The following is a 16,297-nucleotide window of genomic DNA, read 5'->3' on the forward strand; positions in this document are numbered from 1 at the left end:
CTCAGAGGGCTTGGGGTGTGCCTATCGCTAACCTGTCAAGAAACAGCAGGGTTTTGTAAGCCTAGAGAGGAGTGCCTGTGCCGCCCATGGCCAGTGCAGTCAAGGAGCTGACCCATGGCAGGCACAGACAAGGCTTCCTCACACTAAGGGCAAGTGGTAGCGAGGTGCCTCACAACCCCCTGGTAAACACCACACTATTAGAGAGATGGAGATAAATCATTCTCAATCAAGGGAAACAACTATGGAACATCTTCCAGAGGAGATCAGTCAAATCCAGAGCTTGACTATCTTTAGGAAATGTTGCAAAACCTTCCTCTTAGAGAAAGCCTTTCCACCAGAAGAGATACTCACAATATGAACACCTCCCTCTATTCCCACACTCCTACTAGTCTCCCCTAAAACAAAGCAAAACCCTACCACAAGCAGAGTTTTGACCCCAAAAAGGGAAAGATGCCAGAGACTCCATGAGGTCCACTAGAGACTTCACTATTGCTGTTGATTTTGTATGGAAGGCAAAAGGAAAGTATGTATTTCAGTTGTCTTTAATGCAAGAATATTTGGCTTTTGGGTAAAAAAAGAAATGATAGTCTAGTTTTGCTTTTCACTTCATCTCCCTCTTCGACCTGTCCAGTTCCTCTCCTCCCTTGTTGCCAGGAAAATTCTGTTCCCCTGAACATACATCCCTGCCACTTATTTCTTTTTCCTCATAGACATTCCTCTCCCTTTCATTGCTAGATGCTCCAGACCCCATATCTTTACCAGTAGAAGCAGCAGGAAAGCGAGGAGAGCTAGCATCATGTGACCATCTTTCGACAAAACTAGTAAGTATTCCATGGACCACACTACGTTCAGTGATATCCCCCTTGTTAGTAAGAAATGTTGTGTTGGTATTGTTTAAAGGTGTTTAATTAGCTGTTTTAATAGTGTGTATAAGGTAAAGGTTATGTAAATGAAATCCAGTATGGAGTATATCATCTGAGTCTCTTGGACTCCATCTCTGTAAGCAGACTTGTTTATTGTTAAAGGCACTGGATTTCCCTGGCTCAAACCGGACTGAACCAGTTTTTCGCGCCAAAACCAGCCCCCAAATATTTTATTCCCTCAGAACTTTTCCCTCCAAAAAGTCTATATTAGAGCCTGCTCAGTGCCTGCGTGGGGCTGTCCATTCCAGCGGCAGCACGTGTGCCATCGGGTCTTCCTACAGCTCCAGAGCTAGAGAGAAGAGTACCATCTATCCTACAGCAAGGTTGAGGAAGGAGAGGCCTGTCATCACTAGGGTGACCAGACGTCCCGATTTTATCGGGACTGTCCCAATATTTGCTTCTTTATCCCGCATCCTGACCGATGTTCGGTCGGGACACTGGACAAAAAAGCACATTTGCCCTCCGCTCCGGCACTCACGTTCCCCCCCCCCTGCCCTGACTCCGCCCCCTCCTTCCCCCATTGGATCCCTCCCCAAATCCCCACCCTGGCCCCACCTCTTCCCCAAGCACCAACCCGCATTTCCCCTCCCTCCCAGACTTGCGCACCACTGATCAGCTGTATGGCAGCTGCGCAAGCGCTGGAGGGAAGCCACCGGACACCAGCGTGTGGTGCTGTGTGGGATGTGAGGGGGATGGAGGGAGGAGGATGTACGGAGGAGGTTAGGAGGAGGGATGTGTGGAGGGGGGATGGAGGGAGGAGGGTCGGGCATCTACCAGGAGCGCAGGAGGGGAAAGAAAATTTGCCGCGGCTGCCGGGGGCTAGCTGGGCATGGCCCGGGCTGCGTGCAGGCAGCAGCCAGGGCTGGCTCTGGCCCGGGTGGGCAGCCTGGCCTGGGGTCGTGGGCCGCCGGAGACATGCAATGGAGAAGGGCTGCGGGGGCGAGACTTGTCCCAGACAGGGCGGCCGGCGGACAGGGTCGAGGAGGCAGTCAGGGTCCCCGGCTCCCATGAACCGCCGCTGCCCTGCGCCCAGCCCCGGACTTGGGGGCTCCTGCAGCCACTTCCAGGGGAGAGACAGCTTTGTCCCCGCCCGGTCCCGCTACGGGGCTCTGCCTCCTTGTGCCCATCCAGCCTGTGCCCTGCCCAGGGCCCCGCTGGAGCCATACGCCCTCGCCCACCCAGACTCCTGTGCTTCCCAGCGCCTCCTCTCGGTCCCCTCCTATGCCCTCTTTATCCCCAGCCCCCTCTGCATCGGGGCCACCCTTGGGGTGGGCAGCCCACACGGCCGGGGCGCTGTGTACGATCCGGCAGCACGGCTGGGGCCTGGTAATGCCCCCCTCCCCTGCAAAACTGCTTTTTTTTTTTTTTTGCTCCGCTGCCATTTTTTTGCTCCCCTAGTCATCACTATCCCTGCCACAGCAAACTGAATCCATTTTACCTGTGGAGGGTCCTGCTTTCCTGGTGCCCATCATCCCAGAGGGTCTCCCCGCCTGTGACAAAGTCCAGCTGTCATCGGGACTCCCCAGTAGTCCTCCTCAGCTGGAGAGTAGAAGGTCCTGGGCTTCACACTTGCACACTGTGTCCACTGCGCCTAAATCACAGGAAAGGTTTCTGTATTGGGGTTTCTTTCATTGTTTTTCTAAATGCCAAGGGAGGTTTTGTGGGTTTGAGCTTCAAGCTCCTAAAGCCAGTCACTGAATCACTGTATGGTTAAGTTTGTTTTTCTTCCCCCCCCCCATTTTCCCCAGTTTTTTGTACCTTTACCCTTAATATACTTACCTTTGTTTACACCATATTACCTTGTTTATTTTTATTATATCACACAGGGAGGGAGGGACACCCTTATGGTACGCTAAATCCACTGGCGACAGACACGGAAGGGAGCCAAGTCTGCTCTTCTGAGAAAAGGGGCTTTCCTTTTCTAACTTTCCCCCTACCATTTTTCTAGTATTTTCTCTCTGAAGCTTTACCTTACTCCCCTTGGGGTAACACCCTGGTCACTCAGTGAGTCACTAACAGAGCTGAAAATATATGTCAGGACCCCCCAACCACCAGCTTTCAGAATTCCACTAAACCACAGGTGGTCTCTACATCATAGAATTAGATTTCACAGTTTAAGTCTTAACTAGAGTAAAGTTTGTTAAATTTTTGGCGTAAAAATGTGGCAAAGGCAATGGGGCATGAAGAGGATACAACAACAGAGGAAAGGGCTAGTTAAGATGGAACATTAAGGCTGCAATGTTTGACCCTTCACACTCTAGTTAATAAGCTAGTTCTAAGGCTTAGTAGTATTTCCACTTTGCTCTAGCAGTGTCCTCCACACCATTAGGTAACCTGCAGGCTGTGCAGCAAAGAAGTCAGAAGCAATCTAAAGTCTAGTGTCAGTTACATCACCCAATAAAACGTAAACAGCACACATAAATGTGGGGATTCTATTGTGCAGCATCACACACTGTCAGCTAGTATTATCAGCTCGTAGGAGAAGAGGGAAAGAGCTGTGCAACAGTAAGAGAGCCATTGAAGAAGAAAAGGATGCTTAAATGTGAAGGGCCATTAATAAAACTGCAAACACCAAAGAAGTCTTAAGCAGGAGACTTGAGGATCATGGTTTCTTCAGTGGGAGTTTGTCTTCCTCTCCATCTACAGGGCTGCTTCAGACCCCTCTGCCCAGGTCCCTTAGAGCTACAATCATTGATGCCATTTTCTGGGTCTGCTCTGCCATTACTCTGGTATTCCTCCTCCACAGCCACAGTTCGCACTGTGAAAGCATCCCTGCTGCATACAGAAAGTGCCAGGCATTCTACTCCAATCTCTCTGAATTCTTAGGTCTAACAAGAAGTGGGGCAATATACCCTACCCATACAGTTCTATACTGTATAGCATCAATGTAAGTTGTTCCAGCTACACCATGAAGCAACCTGACAGAGACCAAATTACTAGAACTATATGGAAAAAAACACCTCAACCCCTATTCTTGCCATTTTCCTGGGAGATGGTTGAGGCTTCATGAGCAGAGTCTCAAAACGGCATCTCCTGAGGAAAACAGGAAACTTAACAGGTCTGGAGATGTAGGAGAATATTCACTGGGGCCACAATTCTTGTTGGACTCACCACTCAGCCCTAGAGTGGGAGAACAACCTCCACCCCTCAATGCCACTAGCCTGCACATGCAGCCCTCGTGGAGGAGTGATGGATAATAGAGCTAGTTGAGAAATCTGCCCTCCACCCTGCAGAAATTTTTTTAATCAAAAAAAAGTTTAAAGGGAAAGTTTTCAATTAATTCTAATGAATATTTCAGGGCTCAGCTTATGGGCTAGTACTATTGAAAAACATACCTCAGTATCATTCTTGACAGCACAGTCATCTTTCATGACTACCTCAAGAAAGTAGCCTCCGAAGCGAAGACCTGCGTCAACATTGTCTAAAAGTTAGCAGGAACAAGCTTGGGGTCAACTGCCCCAGTGCTACAAATATCAGCCTTGGCACATTCAGTTGCAGAGTGCTGTGCACCAGTATAGACAAGAACCTGCCATATCTGTGAATAGGCAGCTGAATCAAATCATGCAAATTGTGAACCAGAGTGTTCATGGGGCAGCCCTCACAGGAAATGCCAAGGTCAGGGCAAGCTGCAAAAGGGAGAGCAGATGTCCACCAGTCTGGGGAGTAACACTGAAGTTATTCTCCTCAACCAGTCACAAACTGTGCTTCTGATTCCCCACACTGGTTATCAAGAAGGAAAAAAGAAACCACACAGTCCCCTTTTTGCATTCCAGTTCTCTGGCTCCCAATCAACACCTAGATCCAGTACAGTGAGAAGTTATTTTAAAATTCTACTCACATATATAAAATGTTCTTCTGACCTGAAAGGGTCAGCCATGTTACCAGATCAGTATAGGTTTGAATCTTACCCAAAATACCACGCTGCCAGCCAATCCTTTAGTGTCTAAAATTAAAGGTTTATTATAAAGAAAAAAGAAAGAATAAGAAGAGAGATGTTAAATGGTAGAACAGTCACATACGTACAAAGACTTCAAAGTCCATATATCAGGTTCCTAGCAATATTGGTGAGTTTTCTGGCTTGAAAGTCCCTCTGGAACACATCCACAGCTTGGATGGGTCATTCCATCCTTTGTTCAGAGCTTCAGTTTGAAGCAAAGTTCCTCCAGAGGTAAGAAGCAGGATTGAAGACAAAATGGAGAAGGTACTGCTGCTTTGTATAGTCTTTTGCCATGTGGCCTGTGCTCCCTTTGTTTCAAACAGAAGCTGCCCAGCACATGGCTTGGAAACCTTTTCTGTCCATAGGCATGCTCAGGCATGCCTTGCTGAGTCATGAGGTGTATCCTCTGCCTTCTCTCAATGGGTCAATTGTATAGCTGATTGTCCTTACTGGGTCATCAAACAGGCTAGGCAGTGCTGCTGCCAAACTGTCTGGTGGCATCACCCAGAAGCGTACCACAAGTTTTGTAATGCAGACATATATACATAAATATAATTCATAATACAAAAGTGATACAAACATATAAATGAGATCATATTTGGCAAATCATAACATTTTTGCAGATATCTTACATGGCCTATCTGGCACAACTCATTGTCATTTTACAATATTAATAATCATAATATCCTCAGGTGTCCCCCAGATTCCATATAGCATCACAAATCATCACAGAAACTTTAAAACTACCACCTTTACTGTGGCTTTCTGTATTAGCAAACACTGAACCTCCAGCTATCCATCAAAATATAGCCACAGCATGAGAGCTTAAATGTGCTGAAGCCTACCTAAACTTCCCATCTGGTGGTTCTGGACAATATACAATATACCTCAATATTGCCTGAAATTGTGGCACTATGGACATACAACCACTTCATGTCCCTGGATCCAGCCAGGGAATGACAAACAAGCACATTATCATTGACCCAACAAGCTGGCCTCCCAGTTTTGACCTGCCACGCAGACTTTGGACCAGGCTGAACAAACTACATCTGAACAAATCATTGAAGATGCTGCTACTTGATGTACAAGTGGAAAATCAAACACTTCCCTTTATGCAACTGTGGTGAGACCATCCAGACCATTGAACACATCATAAAGCAATGCCCCAAATATAGATTCAAAGGTGAAATGGAGGATACCCATAACATCACAGGAGGCCTTGAAATGACTTATGAACCTACAACTACATCTATAGACTGTTGCTCTGTAGACCCCATGTGCATGAGAGAGATGGTAGAGGGAAGGAAGAGTTCTACTTCCAAAGAGCTTGGGTGGAGGGGAACACTCCATTTCCCCATATCCAGTTTTGTTGAGAGCTATTAAGGAACCTCCTTTTTTCCCCACACTATTTGGCACGGTGTAGTATAGTCTTCTGTTCATCTGGCCCTTTTGATTGTCTTTAAACACAGCCAAGAAGAGTGTGCTTTGGTCCACTACTTCAGTCATCTGGGGACAAACCCAATCTCCAAGCTGAGACATCAAGGGACTTACTCATTCCCATGAGCACTCTTATTGCCATGTATAGTCAAAGAGCGGGGCAGAGTCAAACTCCAGCTCTGGAAAAAGGGTGTCACCTTATGTGACATAATACCTTTGGGAATGGATTTTTCCATCTAAGATGTGAGAGAAGCTTCTAAAGCAATCAGATAGAAGCACCTCATCTCTGCGACACAGAACAAGGTCAGATGTCATTCCACCTTTCCAATCTAAAATGCAGAGCTGACCAAAAGCTGGTTTATTTTAAAAACCTGTTTGCTCTTTAATTAATGGAATAGTGACCTAAAAGCTGGGAAAAGAGCTATACGATCATTATTTACTAAATCTGATTTTAAAAGTATAAGTAGGAAAGTCATGTTGTTGCCTTTAAAAAGACATTCCTGTGAAGTACTGTTAGGCATGGCAAACAGTGCTGCTGGAAGAGATGCTGAAAAATGATGCAGCTGGAAATACTGTGCAGAGCAGAGGAAAAATGCTCTGCCCTCCCCCCTCCCCCTTTCCTCTAACATCAGTCCTGTAATACCTGGCAGTGCCTAAAAATGTAATTGCTGCTGGGAAGATTTGTTTGTGCTGGGAACCTGAGTCACAACTGTTCAGTCAGTGTTCTTTCAGAGAGCTTGCTAAGAACGGGGAGGCGGGGGGAAGAGTGGAGTGCTGTATCAAGTATTGTCAGCTCAGAAGTAGAGTCATCTTCCTGGAGCACTAATGCATATATAATAATTTCAGGAATCAGTCAAGAGGAAAGTAGGTGTTTGCTGGAAGCCACCCAAGATCCAGTAAACTCACACTGTGCTCTGCTGGAGTTCATTACTAGGGAAGGTTTTCAGTAAACATGAACAACGCGTTCAATTTAATAAAAAGGTTAGTCAACACAATGACTAATGATGAGCAAATTTCAGTGCATAAAGATGAAGCTATATTTTTGTGAGAGGAGTATAGGTAGAAAGGACCAAATGTTCCAAGGGAATTGTGATGGGATGCAGAATCCCTCACTTCCATGCCACAGCCCTGATTTAATCCAAAACTCATAGTGAATGCAATCAACAGTTGTTAATAATTTGACAGGCTGTCTGGCGGTCTCTGTGAAATGAGTTCATTCATCTCTATCCATTCCCAGGTAATTGTATTACAAGAGACACCATGACAACTGGCACCATTAGTTGAGAGACATCAGCACAGAGGTGCAACCACTCTCCCCACTGGCAAGGCAGAACTACTTAATCATTTGGTAATAGCCTCATCTCTTCAGATTGTTTCATCATCAGACATTCCCCCCACAGTATCTACAGAGGGTGACACAGGAGCAACAGGAGCGTCATGCACAATTAAACCCAAGATGGTTCATGAAGGGCTCATAGCCAGATATTTGGCCCCTGCCCTCTTGAGCACCATAAGGACAGTGTTCGCTACCTGTGATCTGGCTAGTGAACCCCAGGTCTTCTCCTAGCATTCTGTCCCTCCATGAAGTGCATCGCAGCTTGCAATTGTCCCTTGCAACCCAATGCATGGGCTTCCTCGAGTTATAAAATCCATGTTTCATGCAGCAGTCCTATTCGTGGAGATGCACCCTCCAGGTGTGGTCCCACTAGCGTTGAGCACAGGTCTGCCTTCTTCCACCAATCAGCTGTGCTGAGATACCTCCCTTTTAGGCTCCCTCGTTCAACTGGAGCATGTTCAGTAGGCCTGCTTGGGCAGGGCTTCCTGAACCAAAAGTTGTTTCTCTACCCCTATCTCCCAAGTGTAGGAGTATCCATCTCATCACAGAACTAAAGACGAATCAGAAGGCCTATATCAGAGACATGTCCATACAAAAGATACTGAAGCTGCTTTTGCAGAAAGGAATTTCTCAGCAGAGCCTGGCATCTTTGAAAATGCTGAAATGGCAGCTGTGAATCAGGAACAGGAGGGAATGGAGACTAATATGGAGGAGTGGCAAGACCAGTTTACACTAGATGTTGCCAGAGGGGTACCACTGTCTCAACTTTGAGAGGCTTATAGTAAAAGAAATTTTTTATTAAAACAACATCAGAATGACAAGAATAGAACTTCATCTCAGCCCGTGAGATTTTTTCTTTACAGGACCCTCAAGCAAAACACCACAGTATTTAGAGAAAAAGAATGCTCGCTAGTCATGTTTTTATATTACAAAAACTCATTTTAGGATGAACTATCCCAGACTGCAAATTAGACCTCACCGTACCCTGTTATCTTTTTCTGTACCTTCTCATGGCAGGATTAGAAGTTATTTTCACTTTCCATTTTTCTTGCAGATTTTTGTTCGTTTGTTTTAATTTCTCTGGCAGAAAGGGGATTGCTGAAAGGAGATAAAGATGTCACCTTTAAGTCTGAAAGAGGGAGGGAAAATCATAGCCTGGCTGGTGGGAACCTAAAACTCTATGGGCCACAACGTGGGACTTATTGAGTATATGCAACTTCTATTGGCATCAAATGCTACTAAGCAGGTGCTCAGCACCTTTGACCAGCAGGGATTTGTTCTCCCAGTTCACAACCAAGGGTTCCCTGATGCTCCAAGTTGCATCCAGACTCAGGGGGGGAGGGGGAAGGGGGGAGAGAGGGGGGAATTGAACCAATTGAGAATCCCAGAATTTTATTCCCCTCATGCCAGGTAAGTTAATTTTTTGTAGAAAAGTTTCACTGAAGTATTAATTTATAATTAAGGACTAGGACCAAGGTGTAGTATTGGTCCAAGATGTGGAATCGACTATGGGTTATCATCCCATGTCTTTTAGTTAGCAAAAATGGTCAATCTCTTTGCTAACTGCCTTTTAGTAATTCGTGTAACAGTCTCTCCACTGGATGGCAGAAGAATCCCACTGTTAATTTCAGTCATTTGTTGTAAGTCTTACAAAGGAAGATACGCATAAAATAACAGATTGCATATAAAATGTAGTGTACTTTTTTTCTGCATGAATGCAAATGGATGCTAATGTTACTCAAACAAAGCAGATAAATCCAGAGTATAATTCCATGAGTTTCAACTCCTACCTTATTTAGATTTTTTTTTTAAAAGAGCACCTGGCACTGGCAATGATATTGAGAGGGGAGAGGGTTTGAAGGAAAGAGCAGCTAAACAGTAAAGTGTGTTGTTCCATGGAACATGCAAAAAATTCCAATATCTACAGTGTCGTGTTAAACTCAGATGGATCTATTATCCTCAGTGCTTCATCACTTCAAGAGAGACAGTATTATATATTATGTGAATTGTGCTAGTGCCCGTGAAGGGATTCATTCATTGCAGAATCACCTCCTCATGGCCAGGCATGGAGTCACAGCCATCTCCTCATATGGCGCCCCTGCCGATAGTTGCTCTCTGGCTGCAGTGGGGTCTCTTCCCACAACTTGGTCCTAGGGCCAGGTTACATTTTAGTACATCCCTTCCAGGGTAACAGAGTGCAACTAAGCTATAGTCCAGTGACCTTGCAGCAGGCCTTTCATTGGTCTCTGGACTCCATGGTCCTTACACCCCGCACCTCAGGGGATTTTCCCAACCCTTCCTTGGTGACTGATAGGGAAATACAGACCCTCCCTTTCCTCTGGGTTCTGTGCAGGAACCCTCTAACTGGCAGCCAAGATCCAATCCCTCAGACTTCTGGCTTCCTCCCTGGACTGTTTTCTGTTCCCCCTAAGAATGACTACAGACTCTATCCCTACAACTCCTTTTTGCTACAAACTTCCTGGCTTTATAATCACCATAGGGCCAGTGTGGGATACACACCCCATCACAGTGCCTAGAGGCCCCAATCAGGGAACACGTGCTTCACACTGTACAGACACAGACAGTCCCTGCCCCAAAGTTCTTACATTCTAAGTACGTAACCTTTCACATTAGATTAATAAAAAAGAGTCAACCCCCTCCAAAATACATAGGATTTATAAGTATCTGCTTCCAAATATCTAAATCCATTTACTCCACACAATAGATATAAAGTGACAATTACGGAAAATTAGTTATACAGACACTTGCCTTTCTTAATGCACGGAATCCCTTCTACAAACTTGGTGACAGCTTTCCAGACTTTCTTCATCCAAATTCCATTTATAAGCCCACTTTTTCTGCAATGCCCTTAAGAAGCAAATGTTAGTTTATTAAAAATACACACACCTCTGACCCACAACAATACAAACCCACCACATGATACTCTGGATTTCCTAGTGTACCTTGCTATCGATGGCTTTGATCCTGGCATCATTGATATACATCAAGGGGAAGTATGCCGTTGACTTCAATAAGAGCTGGATCAGACTTTATATGTCTAACTTCTAGATTATAAATTCTTTGGGGTGGGGCTGTCTAATACACATTTAACTTAGTGCACTGGGGAGCGATAAACAAGTCTCACAATAAAAAAAAATTCACAGCAGCATCTAACATGCAAAGCCTTTGGGTGAGTTTTATGTGCAATCGTAGAGAACATAGGAAACAATATGAAGAAATTCTGCAGTGACTGCTGTACTAGATTTTTGGGTGATTGGGAGAAGGGAGGAAAAATCATCAAACCCACTAACATTACTGGAGAACAAGATTGGCGAATGACAAAGGTAGTGGTGACATCTAAGTCTGTTGCAGAGATAAAGATACTCCTGCCAAAATCTGATGAGGCATTGTAGTGCGTTGAGCACTTGAAGTACCTGTGCAGTCTGATTACAGGAGATGCTAAAACACCACTTAGAGATCTGACATAGAACTGGACTCAACTGCTGCTCTAGCAACACTCAGCCATATTTGGAGAAGCAAAAGATGTTACCATAAAGTGTAAAATAAAATTGCTGCTGTCTCATCTTCAGCATCTTGCTATATGTATGCAAGACATGGACACTAAGGAAACAGGACACATAGGGTATGTCTATACAGCAAACACCTGAAGCTGGCCTGGGCCAGCATCGGGCTCATGGAACTGTAAAATTGCTGTGTAGACATTTGCCCTTGGGGTGGAGCCCAAGCTCTAGGACCCTGCAAGGGGGAAGTGTCCCAGAACCTGGGCTACAGCCCAAGTCCAAATGTCTTCACAGCAACTTTTACCTGCAGCCCAAGCCCTGCGAGCCCGAGTCAGGTGACTCAAGCCAGCCTCTCCATGCTGCACATCTTTTAGTCCAGTGTAGATGTACCCTGAGAGCAGGGGTTCTCAAACTAGGGGTCATGAGGTATCCGCTCCATGGAGCTGGCAACTCCCAGCCCCCATTAAATTACCCCCCGTTTTTTTAATGTATCAGAGGGGGGCTCACACTCAGAGGCTTGCTTGTGAAAGGGGTCACCAATACAAAAAGTTTGAAAACCACTGCCTAACAGGCTTTCTGCCTTTGAATTTAAATGCTACAGGTGATTGCTGTGCATTAGCGATACCTCACACATTACTAACAAGGAAGTAATATCAAGATAATCAGACAAAGAAAACTTGAGTTTGTGGGACGCATGGGTCAGATGAGTGGAGGAAGATTGCTGAAGAAAGGTTTTCAAGGGACTTGTGCAAGGCACCAAGGGCACCTTCAGCAAGTATGGTTTGATGCTGTGGCTGAGATGGGATATGGTACGCCACGCTTCTCAAGGCTGGGTGAAGATTGAAATGTAGAGGAAGATTGCTGGCCAATGACTTCAGTGTGCTGTTTATTGTTCATTGTGATTGTGACTTTATGGTGCTTTGCACTATGAGAGAAGATATGTACGTAATGACCAAAACACTTTAGCAGCAATGATCCAGACACCCTCTGATATTAACATATGCACAAATGAAACAGTGTTTGAACATAAACATCTATGAATGGATTTTAAAATTACATCTCCTAATATCACTGAAGAAAATGTTCCCCTCTTATTTCAATTCTCCAGGTGGTGTATAGAAAAGCAGGACTGGCCCTAGGTTTTGTGGAGTCCTACATGAAGGAACTTGATTTGATCAGGGCCCCAATCAATCAGATTCACTCACCCTTATGTTCAGGTTGCACTGGTAGCTCAGCGGAAAGCAGAGTTATGGGGGAAGAGAGAGAGGTGTATACTAGATACTTTTAAATTCTGGGAATCATCAAATACTATTCATAAAATATTATCATAAAGTAGAATTGGGCAAACAATTCATAGAATACAGTTTGTTCTACAATTTTCACCTCTTTCTGGTCATGAACAGACACAAAAGTCTCTAATTTCTTAATTTGCAGTTATTCACAAGTGTATTTAGTGAATGATGTTAAGTTATTTGATTATTCATGACCAGCTCATTGTGAATATTCAAAAGATCACATTGTATCATGTGAGCACGTGAGCTTGTTTGTGTTCCCTAACTGGAGAACTTCTATCAATCAACCGTGAAGTTTGAACTGCAAATTTTACACTTGACTATGAAATTTCAAGTTTGCTTTTGGTGACTATTTAGGCTCAAAGTTAATTTTCCATGAGCATTCATACTAACAAAGCTTGCTCACTAACAATATTTATTGAAAGCAAACACACAAGTGAGCAAATGCATGAATGTAAAAAGATTAAAAACAAACAAAGTTATTGGAATATTCACACATCCCACATATAACGCATGCATCAAGTCAACCACTAGTAAGGTGATCCTATTTGTAAGCACTAGTCTTAAAGGGTCACCTGAGAACAACCTGAGGCACTCTCTCCCTGTGGGCAGTGAGCATGGTGGGGGGAAATTATTTTTTAATAGAAATATAGTTTTAGCCTTCATTGAACCTCTTCATTGCTAATTCTCCCAATAAAATATCTTCTACTAGTGTTCTGATGTTCCACCAGCACAATTTAGTCCTAGACTCTGTGCTCTGGCCTTTGCACATATGCACACACTATCTTATCCTGTGTCACTCCAGCGGACGGTGACATGAGTCTGGCAGGTGTTAGGAGTTGCAGGAGGTTGATGTGGAGATGGCAGACAGAAGTGTGTCATATCCTATTGATGTATGATCATTCTTTCATTTGCTTACTACCAGTCTAATATAATCAGATTTTAAAAAGATGTTTCATACTCCGAATAGGTCCCAGCCTGGTACCCTGATACTGCAGCCGTTTGTTGATGTGCAGAATAGGTTCAGAACAGGAAGCAAAAACAAAAGTGCAGGTTTCCTCACATGGTTCCACCAGTCGGCATCAGCTCAGGATTGATAGGTACCACCCCAGGACCAACATCTCCATTCCCATGCAGTCCTCAGCCACTGTTAAGGCTGCAAACAAGGGTGCTAGTTAGGTATCTCTCAGAAATAGCAGTATCCACTGGAAGTTGGTCTGAGAACATGTTCACATCACATGGCCCAATAAACAGCTGGCCGGTAACAGTATCTGTCAAGGTGGAATTTTAAAATGATAACACAGAGGTGAAAGTCTCCACCATGCCAATTACCAATACCGTGAGCCCTCCAGCACAATTCCTTATTGGATACTATGGGCCTGATTCAGCACCCTTTGAAAATCATCTGCTAACATTCCTGTTAATTTCAATGAGATCAGGAACAGGCTGTACTTTGGAAGTAGTATTTACTGTACACAGCTCAAATAACCTTTCTTCTATCAGCATTATACCTTCCCTCTGCCATGGAGAAACAAAGCACTGGAAGATACTTCAAAGATTTTCAAGGGAGGCTGGAACAAACAGGGAATATTTATAAATATTGTTGGTAAGCAGCCACATCAACCCATCCAACCTTAATGCATCTACCTAAAATTTGTGAAAAGATGAAAATAGCAAGTTACTAGGAGATTTTGGGAAACTGATCTCTAGAATACAAAATGGGATTTTATATTCTCCTATGGATCAATTGTAACATTACAGTCTGCCTTGAGAAAGGACAGTCATAGCTATACCCCCTTACCCCCGGAACAGACCACGAAAAAGAATTGTGACTCAATCACAATTCTTCCCCTGGTCTGGAAGAGAGGGCAAGATTACCTTGATGTTTTTTGTGGTGTAGCTTAATTTTCCCTGTGCACCTGGTAGACACTTTGGCCAGCAAATTAGGAGGGTGGGGAGAGAGTAGAGCCAAGACTTCTTCCTCTCCCTTCCCCAATCTGTAGCCACCCTGCCCACAAGTAGGGTACGTAGGATGAGGAATCCCTGCCTGCTCTATCTGAACAGGCCTTATTCACTTGAGCAGGGGAATAAAGTGGTAAGGGGAAACAGGGTTAGTCTCCCTTTTACATTGTGAGGCAGAGGAGTAAAGGGGTGAGAGTGTGACATCTAGGAATTGGTTATTTGGAACCTTGTAGATGTTTTGCATGCTTTACCATCCAACATTAAGGGGGAGTGAGCAGTTAAATTGGATGAGGTGAAATGAGATAAGGAAGGAGTATTGGCCCAGAGGAGCAGATTACTGGTGATTTCCAGAAACACTAACTAGTTTGGTTTTTTGAAAGTACAGAAATTGGTCAATAATTGCATTGTTTTGGGGTGTTGGCTGGACTCCACTGAAACAAACTTTCCACCATCTGTCCACTTTTAAAGGAGGGGTTTTGTTTGTAATTTTTATAGAGGTGTGTATCATAGACATTTATCAAACTACTGTATAGGTAATTTACAGTCTTTATTACAGTATAGGTTATGTATGCCCCTGTAAAATAATTTGCTCTTATAGTGAAATAAAGAAGATACTTGCCTTATTTTGTTCCCTCTGTGCATTGTGTTTGTGATAATGCTGTTGAGCTACATATTGTGGCTGTAGGATTTAAAACTGGAGCAGGTGGAGATGAAAGAATAGAGATGAAATCTTCTCTCAAATGCAACAGCCAAACCCAATAGAAGCATTTCTCTATGACATCACTGGGACCCAGTGGTTATGTGGGCAGAAAGTGTACTTGCCCTGAAGGACTCTCAATATTAAGTTCCAAAAGAAGCTGGAGCTATGAGAGTGTCAGAACAAATGGACACTTGTGCTGGAACTTTTTCTCCCTGCATAAAAGTTAGACTTTATCTAAGTTCACAGACCAGAGAAGGAGAATCAGTCTCTGAGGCAAATACTCTCTACCTTGTACCAGAAGAATCAACATTACGGCAGTGGGGGCTGTGTCTTTAAGGGCTGAGCTTCCCAGATAGACAGTCTGGGTGGAGAGCTATGAAGCTCCTGTTATCATGCCCAGCCAGGTGGAACTGGACACAAATCATGACCACCACAAAACACCACTTGTTTTGGAAATTATAAGAGTCAGACAAAAGACAAGAGGGCTGACATTTTTTACTTCATGCTTTTGTAGTTAAGTAACACTGGTTTTAACACTGTATTCATCTACACAAGCATGAATTGGGAGTAACACCTTTGCCTTCACAAGAGTTATTTCTCATTCACAATGGTGTTGCTAAGAGCATGATACGTTGGTGGATATTATGATTGTTACTTGACAACTGTTTTACATAGAACTAATCCAATCATTGTAACCCAGACCAATCTGGTGTGTGTTGCACTGTCAATTCAAAGTTTGAATGTTTTGAAAAGTTAAAGTTGCAAATGTGAGGTGGTGCGAAAGCCATTCATATTTAGGCTATGTGGAGACAGATATCATGAAGGATTCTAGTTCATTTTTGGTTAGGGAATGGTTTCCCTTAAAGAATCTGACAACTCCAATCAGATGCTGGATGCAAAATACCACCCATCACCCATACAGCTGTTACATCTTTGTAAGAATCAAGCAGTGTCACTCTGGTCAGTAGCAATGGGAACTAAAAAGCTCTGTCTACCAGCCCAATTCTTGGCATACTTGCAGAACATACTCTAAAAGTTAGTCCACTCAATCCCCCTGTTTAATCCTCACAGCGCTAATGGCAGATAAAGTGGTTCATTTTAGCTCAATTATCCTTAAAAATTTGCTATTTACAGAAAAAGTCCAATTTGAACAATTTTCTTTCTATGATATTTATGATGAGGTAGGGTG

The 16,297-nt window shown here is 44.0% G+C and overlaps 1 long non-coding RNA gene across 1 annotated transcript in view; it reads right to left on the reverse strand.

The window, feature by feature from the left end:
• LOC117879536 overlaps nucleotides 1–16,297 on the reverse strand; it is a 139,516-nt gene that overhangs the window by 62,152 nt on the left and 61,067 nt on the right. Inside the window, exon 2 of the long non-coding RNA XR_004646299.1 lies at nucleotides 2,362–2,514. This is a non-coding gene — a long non-coding RNA (uncharacterized LOC117879536). The remainder of the gene's footprint in view (nucleotides 1–2,361; nucleotides 2,515–16,297) is intronic.

This window comes from Trachemys scripta, chromosome 6, assembly GCF_013100865.1.
Source record: "Trachemys scripta elegans isolate TJP31775 chromosome 6, CAS_Tse_1.0, whole genome shotgun sequence".
NCBI lineage: Eukaryota > Metazoa > Chordata > Testudines > Emydidae > Trachemys > Trachemys scripta.